Genomic DNA, 12,434 nt, shown 5'->3' on the forward strand with positions numbered 1-12,434 from the left:
CGGATATTCCATAACGGTCATAAATTATGTTTACAAAATATCCCTTACTTCGTGATAACAATTAATAAAAAAAAAATTAACGAATTCATATAAGCTATATCCTAGTTGTTTAAGCTATTTCTTGATAAAATAATACCAAAGAAAAACAAAGGATATGGGGTATCCATCCATGACACAAAATCTGTATATGCACAGCAAAAAAAAACCACACAAAAAGCAAAGGAACAGCGCCAATGTTCAGCTTTCAAGGTGCAAGATTTTTTATCACCTTGAAGAAACACTCCGACAGAGACAGGACTATCTCAGAGAGGATAAAAACATGCGGGTAAAGTATTTCTTTGTCTCCGATCACACAAGAACTACTGGACAGTCATTGTATGTTAGCTTTCACGCAATGAATTTAACCAATCACACAAGAACTCCTTGGACAGTCGTTGTATGTTTGCTTTCACGCAATAAATTTAACAAATCACACAAGAACTCCTGGACAGTCGTTGTATGTTTGCTTTCACGGAATGAATTTAACCAATCACACAAGAACTCCTGGACAGTCGTTGTATGTTTGCTTTCACGCAATGAATTTAATCAATTACACAAGAACTCCTGGACAGTCGTTTTTTGTTTGCTTTCACGCAATGAATTTAACCATGCAAGAATTGGATTTGAAATTTTTTATTAACCATTAAAATAAAAACCAGAAAAAAGTCATAGATCTGAAGCAAAAATCATTATCATCAATATTATAAATAATTATTCTATTTATCATTTCAACAATATTTATAGGTATATAAATAATTGATATAAAGTTGTTTGTTGATTAATATGTTTCCCTTTCTTATTCATTGAAAAAGTAAATTCAAAACCTAATGAAATGATAGTGCTTTTTTCAAATTAAAAACTGCAATTGACATCTTGCTTTATTAGAAAAGGAAGTAACTAACTGTACTTAATTCTAATTGTCATGTGAATGCCGAACGACTTTATTATACAGTGGTGTTTAAAATCATATCATTCTTTTGCATTATATGGAATGATATTTTAAAGAGGCTTACTCTCAAAGCATCAAGAATTTGATGTATTAATATTATATTTAAACATTTATATATTACTTGTTTTCGTTGGGTTTAGAGTGATTTATATTTTAATTTGGTATTCAGTGTTCTTTAACATCGTATTGGTTTTGCCTTCAATCTTTTTTTTTGAACGCCGCTAATAAATCTTACGAGTCTTGTAGACGATATGCATACTAAATTGTATTCCTGGGTATCCTTGACGTTTTTTTTTCCGCATTTTGATTTATTGGTATATTTTCTCACAGTAGCGATTAAAATATTATTTTTTTCTTTAATGTAAAGTATTTGAACGTGACACAACGTATCTTAGAATAATTGTACGATGAATGATACATGCATATATAGTGATAACTGATAACTTTATCAATCTCACTCCTTTTAAAAAAAAGAAGTTAATGTGAGTCATTCTTATGTTTGTCAAATTCTACATAGGCTTATGAGACTTATACAGACTTCGGTATATTATGCTCATATTTAATTGGTCAATTGTTTCAAAACTTTGAGTTTGGAAAGCAAATGAGACATGATTTCAAAATATTAGATAATTCAATCAGACCACTTAATTGTAGATTTCTATTTTCTATTGCATGCCTCTCATAATTTCTCCAGGGAAGTGATATTCAACAGAAAGAATTTATCAATGATAGATAGTGATACTTTGTCATTCTTAAGGCCGCAACATGATATTTTTTTTTATATAGGAGTTATATAATGTTAATGTATCATATGACTTTATTGTACACATACAAAGATTAATCTTATCAGACTGTCAACAAATTATTCTATTCCTTATGCTTCTTTCCCGCCAAATAAAGCCGGGAGGCGAAAGATACCAAAGTAATAATTCGAGATTAACTTAAAACGTAATGGCAAAAAAACGAAAGACAACAAAAAGACAAACAAGTGCACAAAACATCACATAGAAAACTAAAGACTAAATATAAAGAACCCCATCAAAAAACAGGGGGTGATCACAGATGTTGCAGAAGGGTAAACAAATCATTCTACACTAATGGCACCCGTCTTGGGATTGTGATTACAACATTTGCAGCATATCCATGGTGATCTGTAATAAATATATCACACAACGGTCATGCTCGCCAGGGTCTGCGTAGATTTGTATCAAGGATAGACCATTGCTCTTATTCTAAATAAAATCGTATAGGTTGTAAAAATATTATACTACACTGTATAAAGAATATGTACACAGTAATAGTTTGTAATCTTAATATACTACAATGTATAAAGGATATGCACACAGTAATAGTTTGTAATCTTATACTATACTGTATAATGAATATGCACACAGTAATAGTTTGTATTATAATTTTAGTCGTATGATACACATTTAATTATGTATACTGACTTTCAAAATCAATATATTTGTCTGATATTTGATGCATGTGCACTTTAGTATTTCAAAAACATATTTGATTCTGACGTTAATTGCGGTTCCTATACGTTTTTATCGATCTTTAAAATATACAATCAACTACTGAATGCATTAGAACATAGTATCCTTTCTTTCAAACATTGAAAAACAAAAATAAAACTGGATGTTTTTACTGTATATTTAGTTTTAAAATATAATGTTATGTTATATATATAAGGAGATGTGGTAGGATTGTCAATCAGACAAATATGCATCAGTGACCATAGTACGAGAATATAAACAACTGTATGTCTCCATACATCATTAAACAATGACAGTATAGTAAGCTAAACAAAATACGTACAACAAAATATAAAACAGTTCGAAAGAGAAAACTAATGGCCTGAATTAGGCTATAGACAATAAACGAAAACAAGAACGAATATGGCAGACCGCAACAATTGACAACCACCACTAAACTACAGGCTCCTGACAGCCACATACAGAATGTGGCGGAGTTAAACATTACTGTGAGCGCTGAATCCTCTCCATAACCTGAAACAGCAAGATATAAGAAGAAACTGCAACAAATGTGAAAGGACTTGACTCGTCTTACTGGCACGAAGCACAAAACACAAGTAACAGAAAGACAAAAGACACAAAGAACCGTACTACGAGAAGTTTGCTCAAAGCCCAATTTCAACTTATAAATTACCCATGTCTTCCCAGAGTAAAATACCAATCAGTACATGCACATCTATCGGATTTAGTGTAAATACGTTATAAACATAAACAATCTGGGATAAGCAAGACCGTGTGCAATGCCGAAATGTAAGTATCGACATGATGAAGGATCATCAGTATTTATAATTGCATGCATTGCAACACATATTTAGTTATGTTTAATCTATAACAAATAAATCAATGTAAGTACCGATGAGGACTTTTTTTCATTACAAAAGAATGCTTTATATAAGTTGCAGCAAACAATTTTTTTCAAAGGGTTATTTGATTGAATAAGAAAACTGTGTGATCAGATTGTGTGGAAGTATGGTGTAAGTCTACCCTATAGGGAAGTAAATGAGCTGAACTGAAAGCCTGTTCAAAGCCAATTTCAACTAATAAATATATCACGTTTTTTTCTAGACTAAGTATCAATCAGCACATGCACATCTAATGGGTTTAGTGTACAGACGTTATAAACATTAGCAATCTAAGAAAAGCATACTTCATTATTGCTCAAGATATCTTTTGTATTATATTCGTTTTATGTATGTTATTGTTTTAAATATTCAAATGGGGATGTCCTGAACTATTAAGATTTTGTTAAATACGAAGCTTTCAATATCCTAATAATATCCGTTAAGGAAGTCATTCTTTGTATCTACAAAATTAGTCTAATAAAAAGAAAATACGAAATTCCCTTTTCTCGAAAGTTGTTTATCAATAGAAAGATCAATCACTTTATATTTTATTTCAGTTTTTTCTTCCTTAACCAAATGACTACATTGAAACGTGGGACAATAAAAAGCCTTTTGTTTGTATTACACGAAAGCTATATTCAAACGTTTTTCTGTAATGTTTTATTCATCTTAGGAGACTAATTTCTATTGACCATTTTGTTAACTCTGTGAACAGTTATGATTCTTCTGATTAAAAAATGTTGAAAAACTAATTGAACGGACTTTTAAAAAATCAGTTACAATACTAAGTAATAATCGGTCTTTCTTGATTTTCATAAAAGACATAAAAATGATTTTCGTAGAAATGCGCAGACATGATGAAAGGTTCACAGTACTTACTCAACAATATTTTTGCTCATTTTGGTAAGATATTTATCGTCAAACTATCGAAATTTCTATAGGTACTAACTGCGCACCTCTTACTTATGATCTTTTTCTTTTGGGAATGTTTTTTCATGAACAAACTTCAAAAATGGAAAATTAAAATTAAAATGTCTGATAAAAAAGTTGACAGTTTAACAATACTACCAATTCTAGATCCCGTCGTCGTAGTCACCATTTAGGTTCAGTCTGAAAATAAAGGTATTTTTGACATAAATAACCAAGTGTCAAGCCTTCTCTGAAATTTCTGTAAAACTTTACCAGTAGATTCTTCATAATCAAGATATGCCATCTAGGGAAATAAAAAATAATTTCCATATTTTACTCATCAATGGACATTTTTTTGAAGTCAACATATCGGTAAATTAAGTCAGTAGTTAAAGATTTTTTAAACTTGAATAACTTTGTCATACTTTTGGAACTTTACAAAACTTGGACAGAAGTTTCTTCATAATCAAGAGATAGCACCATGAGCATTGTTTAAATTTTCTTTTTTCAAAATAAATGGACATAGTTTTTTGTCAGTCAACATTACATTTGTACACGGACTACAGCAATCGCAGACAAGACACAGTAATCCGCGGAACCCTTCACAAATTTCTGTTTATTTTTATTATTAAGGAATTATGTACAATCTTATTCCTACTCATACGGTGACCTTCGATGAATCTACATGTAGTCTAATCTAAATATAATAGAATATTGTCTTACTTTTATTTCAAATAACCTTGTGATAGCTGTTATCTATTAAACATTGTAAGTATTGAAATATATTGTGGTGGTCTAATAATAGCGCTCAAGATTACTTCTATATTGGGATCCGAGGTACGAATATAGATATATGATTATATATTTATCGATTCCAAATTTCTTATGTCTCTTACGACAAAATTAACAACATAAAAGCGGAATATATGGTTTCATATAGTATGTGCTTAAACTCTATATATAAATATTCATTCTGTTTATAGCAATTGTAAATACTTTGCATTCTAATTAAGTCTATTGTATTCATATATGAAATAAAAACAAATGTATTATGGAATTTATGAAATGCTATTTGTATTATCGCCGTCGAAATGATTAACATTTCATTTCAATCTAGGACAAGATCAATTTTACTATTCAGGCATAATGATTGCCTGGACGATCCTTTCAAATCAATAAAAACTGTTTATCTTATGTTTTAAATTTTAAAATATCCTTTCATAAATTCTTTCATTTTTTTTTTAATCAACTCAATCTCTTTTGACTTCGGTTGTTCCGTTCAATTGGGAAAGTTACATTCAAGGCTTGTGTTGAAGGGAAGCAACTGAGGGCGATGTTGTACGGATAAATTGCCGAATCAAAACTGAATGTTCGTTTTCAAGTGACATGCAGTCGTCGTGTAAAACTGTCATTTGCTTTCAAGTACAAGTCAAGAATATAACCCCTGCCCCAACTTCTGGCTATACTTTATGAAATATAGTTTACTTTTCCCTTCAGAGGTAGTCAACTTTCCCTGCATTCAATTATTTGTACTAGGTCCATTTTCCAAAATTTCTTCAATCATTACGAAAGTTTTCAGAAGCATAGCTTCATATGTGAACTTTGAGGCTATAACCACATAATGTCGTTTTAAACTGCCGAACAAGTAGAATATTTTTAAATGCACAGAGCCTGCAATTTTGAAAGATTTAGGCAAATTTTGAAGATGTATCCAAAAAGGGAATGCCAATGCAGCTGCGTATGGAGAAGTATCGAGACAAAACATATAATATGTTTTGTGGTTTGTATTTATGATTTCCATGCATAAGCTGACTCAAATACTCAGTTATAAATAGTTTTTTTCACTGGCAATTGTTATAAATTGAATAAGATTAGATGCTGGTCATACTTCAGAGACACAAAAGAAAGACAACTGTTGGTAAACATACCGTTATCAACAATATACAAATGATTATAAAAATTCAAACAAATGATCTAAGAAATGTCTGAGCTTACAATAACTGTCCTTTTCTAGATTAACATATTTCAGTTTTACACAGGAAACTCGGCACAAAAATTTAAGATAAAAGGGACGATTTTTCGTTCCCTATTTTGTTTTTTTTTCTATTTTTTGGGCGGGGATGTTCCTTTGGCACCGTCTTACGGTGTTATTATATCCCATATCGATCGCTATGCCAGTGTCTAGTGACTTTTGGGTTTCAATGAATGCAATCTGTGTATTACAGTCAAATCATTAAATCAAGCATTTCGTTACTATAAATTACTTAAAACGTTTACTAAATTCTCTCATAAATACAAAGATTTGGTTTGGAAGTTTGGCTGCACCCCTAGAAAAACTTATTACAAACTGGATAGAACATCCTAATGTTTACGGTGGTTTTGTTTATCGAGGCCGTAAATTTAGATATGATACGTGTAACCTTGTCGATTCTTTAAATAAAACTATTCTAAAAGGTTACCAATTCAACACTGTCATTAGAATTTTGAATAATGTTTATAAATATCGATTTTGTAATCAGTAAATTAAAACCCAACTAAATATTATTGCTATACACCTATGAACATTCTGTCGATACCTACATTTGGCATAACACAAGATCATGTTTTATCTGTCTGTTAATGACATATTAACACTAAATCCATTGGATGGTGGATGTGCACTGATTGATATTTTAGTCTTTGATAAATGATTAGTGGTTGTTTGCTTTGAACTACCTTTCAAAAACTGCGAGTACTCTCATATCTCATGTACTTTGTGTCGTTAGCGTTTTTGTAAGATGTCTATGTGCTTTGTATCAATCTGATGAGTTTATCCCTTTTCAACTGATTTGTATGTTGCTGTTACACCACTATCCCAGGTTGGTGGAGGGTTGGTCGCCCCACCAAATTATGTACACTATGTGCCTGTCCCGAGTCAGGAGCCAATAACTCAGTGGTTGTCGTTTTTCACTGCATATCTTTTTTCGATTATTGTTTTGTACATAAATCAGATCGTTAGTTTTCTCGTATGAATTGTTTTGCATTTGTCATTTCATGGTTTTTTTAAGCTTGCTTCACAGTATGGGGTTTTCCCATTGTTGAAGGTCGTGCGGTTACCTATAGTTGCTAGCTTCTTCATCATTTGGTCTCTTGCAGAGTTGTCACAATGTCAATCACACCGCACCTTCTTATTTTTATATTAAGTTAGATGTTTGAAAATTCTACCTTGTGAATTGAGTTGCGATTTTAATCTCCCTGGCAAACGTCTTTGTAACTTGGCCGTAGAAATATATTTCAGGCGCAATGTATCCGAGAACTAAATGAAATGTTCATAAATATGATGAACAAACAAACTAGGTGTAGATCACATGATTGAATTTCCGGCTAGAAATAAATTATCCATTGTCAGGAAAATGAAGAACTTAATTAAACAGAGACTATATCCTGGATATTATGTTAGTTTTTAGTCTTTCTCCGTATATGAGAAAATAGACATCCATTGAAAAATCTAGAAAAGTAAGTCGAAAAAAGGGCATTTTCCCTATATATCTATGTAAATTTGGCGCCAAAATTGACATTTACTTATCAAAATTACAAAAAAACAAGAATGGTGACCCCCATTTTTTATTTCATATTCCGATGTAACTCGAATCAAAGTACAAGTGTGCCAAAAAATTTAGAAATCGGGAGATATGCCATTCGGTATCGTGTTACCTTAAATGGTGACCGAAGGCACTTAACGCAATGATTTCTATTCTGACAGTTAAGTGATTCTATTGAAGGTAACAGAAGGCCCCTTGAATAGAACCTCTTACATATTCAATGGGGGTAAAGTCATTACCTTAATAATAATCAACATATTATACGTTTTCAAAAAATTTATTTTCATTTTTTCCCTCCCCGTATTTTCCTTGAAGTCGTCTGCTGAATGGGGTTATTTCTTCGTCAACATTATCTGTAAAGAAATAGTTATAAGCTAGTAACGAAGAAATTTCAAAGTTCATGATTGAAATTTTTGTTGATAAAAAAATATACAATTCTATAGACCGGCTACCATTTAATGTGGTTGTCCATAGATAAACTAATCAATCAAATATTCAATGCGCATCAAAAAGGCTACAAATAATTGTTTTGCTATTCTAATGATGTATGTATACATAAATGATGAACAAATTCCAAAAGGGGTCTAAATTGTGATAAAGACGGTCTACTACGTTGATATGCATACACTTAGTAATCAATTTTGTAAGTTTTATTGGTCCCTGGATGTGGAACGAATAAGTTTTAGCTTTTAACAAAGTTTGTTGAAAATCAGATATAACATTTCTGTGACGACGAATTGAAATCCCTGCTAAGCTAGCTATGCAAGTTTATCGGATAACTTGGTCAATATATATTTAAGTTTTCCCCAAAAGCAATATAGTTTAGACATAAAACGAATTAATTGCTAAGGTCTGTTCGTGTCTTTGGAGAAGAAATAGTTGTATAATCTGTAGTAAACAATATGTATTTATTTCACATTTATTTTGCATTATTTATAATTGACTCTATAAGCATACGTATCTTAAAACATTAAACGTATTGTTTCGTGTGTGCTTAACAATAAAAAAATGATGTGCTTACCAGTCTAGTCAGAAATTGTGGGGTCAAATCTAACCGGCGATTCTGTTTCCTGTGAAGTTGAACAGGTTAAGGAAGTAGAGTCCTCCAAGAACTGAAAATACATTTCAATGATTAATATTTGTATATCTACGAGTATAATGTTTTCTAATTTTTGTATGAGGGTAGGAATGCCCTTTACCGTCAGGCGTCAAACGGTCATTTTCGGCTACCGTTAGCTTCAAATTGGTTAAAATTTTAAAGTGATTCGTCAAAATATCCTTATCGTGATTCGTCAGAGGTCTCAAATAATTATCGTTACCGTTATTTTTTTGGAAAAAATTTAACGTGATTCGTCAAAATCAGTCGATTTTTTTATCGTCTAAATGAAAGTGAACATTTTATCGTCATGCACCATTCGTCATTTGGCAAGAATTTTTACCGTTTATTCGTCATAACGACCCTCTTATATGACTGCTTTTCTAAAATTCACAAAGTTTAACCCAAGACCAGTTCGAATAAATAGGTCGTATACAGAATTTCGTGGAATAAAACAGTTTTAAGTCAAAAGAGCTTGGATGAAAACATCTTCACGATAGAATCTAAATAAAAATTGTTTCCTGAAAATAGCCGATACTAAATAGAATATAGCACGTAACAAGGATTTTTCAGCTTCTTGTCTTATGGTTAACCAAATTAGTCTTCGATCAAATTATTAATAAGGCTATTTAAATAAAAAAAGAAAAAAAGAAAAATTATGCTTCAAATTACTTTAGTTCAGTTTGAGAATCAATGTAAGACGGTGATGAGAAGCATTGTCTTGTGCTCAAGAGAAAGTTTCGTTTCACAGGAAAATTCGTTGTTATAAATCAAACGATAGTTTTGTTTCACGGGAAGGTTCATTTGTATATAACAAAAGCAAGTAGAGAATGTGTATTATAAAAAGCCCAAACGTATAGTTATTAAAACTTACGATAGTTGAAAAGTCTAGCCTGTTTGACTGCGTTGTTGCTGTTGGCTGCATATGCTGCATAAGGGGCAACGTTTCTTTGTTGTCCATACATGTATTGTTGTCCATATCCCATTGGATACTGCTGTCCATATCCGTATTGTTGTCCATATCCGTATTGGTCTGCATATACGGTTGCAATGGCAACAATGCATGGCAAGACAATGAGGATAATAGCTTTGTTCATCTTGATGATTTTTTTAACAAAATCTGACTTTTCACAAATTTAACTGAAAATTAAAAATAATTGTAATTAAACACCGGTTAGGAAATTACTGATACGTGTTTCAGAGGTCTCTTTCAATTTAACCGTGGCATTTAAACTAATTTGATTAAAAAACTGCTTGATTAAAACTGCTTTTCGTAAATGTTCCTGCTGTTTACATGTCACATGTCTCCGTTTACGATGTTATAATGAAATGAGTTTAAAACATAAACTGGTGGTGTATTACAAGGTTGTCGTATACAACCTACATTGTTTTTGGTAATTCAAATGGAAGTAAGTGCATTTTAGACAGATTTATATTAACCTGGTCTAATATAGATTATTTGTGATTTTCATACCGGTTAAGTTAAGTGAAAATAACATTAACTTGCCTCTGGTTATTATATCAAATATTGTTTTTAGATAAGAACATGTTGCCTTTTAAAAGATGAAACTAAACTGTCTTCTGAAGAATTTTTGGACTTTAAATATGATTTCATTTACAATACATATGTTTTAAAGCTGTTATAATTTTTATTTACACATGTTGCTATTAAAGTGATTTTTTCTATGTTTTTAATTTAGAATTAGAATTAAGTGTAAGATTAATAAAGTATGTCTTAATATATACACAATTTATAATATTTACAAATATAGAACAATTTACATTTGTAGTCCTATTTCATATTTGAAAAAAAAACCAAGACTTATCGAAAACATTAAATGTATTTATATTTTCAAATGTTATAATTACAGTATATCTTAATATCGATTCAAATGATTAAATTTTGAATTTGTTTTATTTATAGCAAGTAACTACAATATTTAATCAATTTACAAATTATAGTTTCTAGTATATAGATTCAAATACAAGAGCTGATATTTTTAAAATTGATGTGAAAAAATGTATGAATACAAAATTACTGTTTTCACGACTTTTTTTTATATTTAAGATATATAAACTAATAGTGTATTACTGTGTTTATACTGACTTACCTTGAGAGAAAGTGATTATCCTAATTTTTTTCTCTCATTTATACTGTCAACCCGATATGAGTTCTAATATTGCGCAATGCAATATTACATATGACTTCCTGGGCGAAGGAACATTTTGTTAAGAAGTGTTACATATCGTCATTAAAATTAAGGTAATATTATAGAATGCTTACCTTTTTGATGTCGTGAACTATTTTAATTACAGGAAGTTATTTTTTACAGTTAGATATTTTTTTCTGAAAGAAATCATATGGAAATAAGGTATATGGGTATAAGCTTTTTAATCTCATTCAATTATTGTCTGGCAACATGAAAATATTACCATATTCAGATAACTTGTTTTCAAGTTATTTTTAGTATTCATATGGGGAAAGTATATTTTTGCCGTTGTTTCGGGGAAAAGTATATCATTGTGGGGAAAAGTTTATTTTTACAAAATGATATGTGTATCTTTACAGTCAATTATATCAATTAATCCGTTGTGGATATATCTAAATTGATATATATTAACTGAAATACTTGTAGAATATGTGAATTCTGTCTATGAGAATGTTTTGTTTGGTGTTTCAGCGGATGGCATTAAGATCCAACTTTGAAATGTTTAGTCTAATCAACGTTTATAATTGTTATTCTATTTCATATTTTTTTTACTGATAGAAACGTGGTTGTTAATTACAATATAAAAAAATGAAGTTAATGATATTTTCATTAAATTCAAATAAAATCCAATGTTTTTCCTCTTTTTTTTATACATATCTATCTGTATATTTTGAAGATCTGGTTGTTAGTTTCTAGTATCTTTCAAACTTAATATCTTTGAGTATATTTTTGATACACAACCTTTTATATACTTCTGATGAGAGGGACAAAACAAGGAAAAAACGTCTTAAATGATTAAACATATCATAAACTTTTTAAGGCAATATAAATCAAATTCAAACGTAGTTTCTTCTGGTCTGTTTCGATATGCAGTTTTTAAATTAGATAAATCAATACCAGAGCCAGGGATCGGGATTCAACAGGGTGAATAAGGCACCGACTATTTATCTTTTTGGAGCGTGGGGAGGATTTTTTTTTTGGAGGGGGGGGGTCTTGGGACGTACCTTTTTTTCAAACTTCAAAATAAAACAACTCTTTTTTTGTTTGTCTTTCAATAATATAAAGCGAACAAGTTTTATTTTTAATTATTGACTTTCCCCATCTTAATAACGATAGAAACAAAATTTTTTTTTCACTTCCCTTTTGAAAGATGAGGGGGTAAACTTCTACAATAAAATCTTTTTAGGATTCCTACACTTGATGACAAATTATTTGTTATCTTCAAAGGTCGTTCACTAGAAACGAATTTATTTGTTATCAACAAAGGTCG

The sequence above is a fragment of the Mytilus californianus genome, unplaced genomic scaffold (genome assembly GCF_021869535.1).
Source record: "Mytilus californianus isolate M0D057914Y unplaced genomic scaffold, xbMytCali1.0.p SCAF_11, whole genome shotgun sequence".
In the NCBI taxonomy this organism is placed as follows: domain Eukaryota; kingdom Metazoa; phylum Mollusca; class Bivalvia; order Mytilida; family Mytilidae; genus Mytilus; species Mytilus californianus.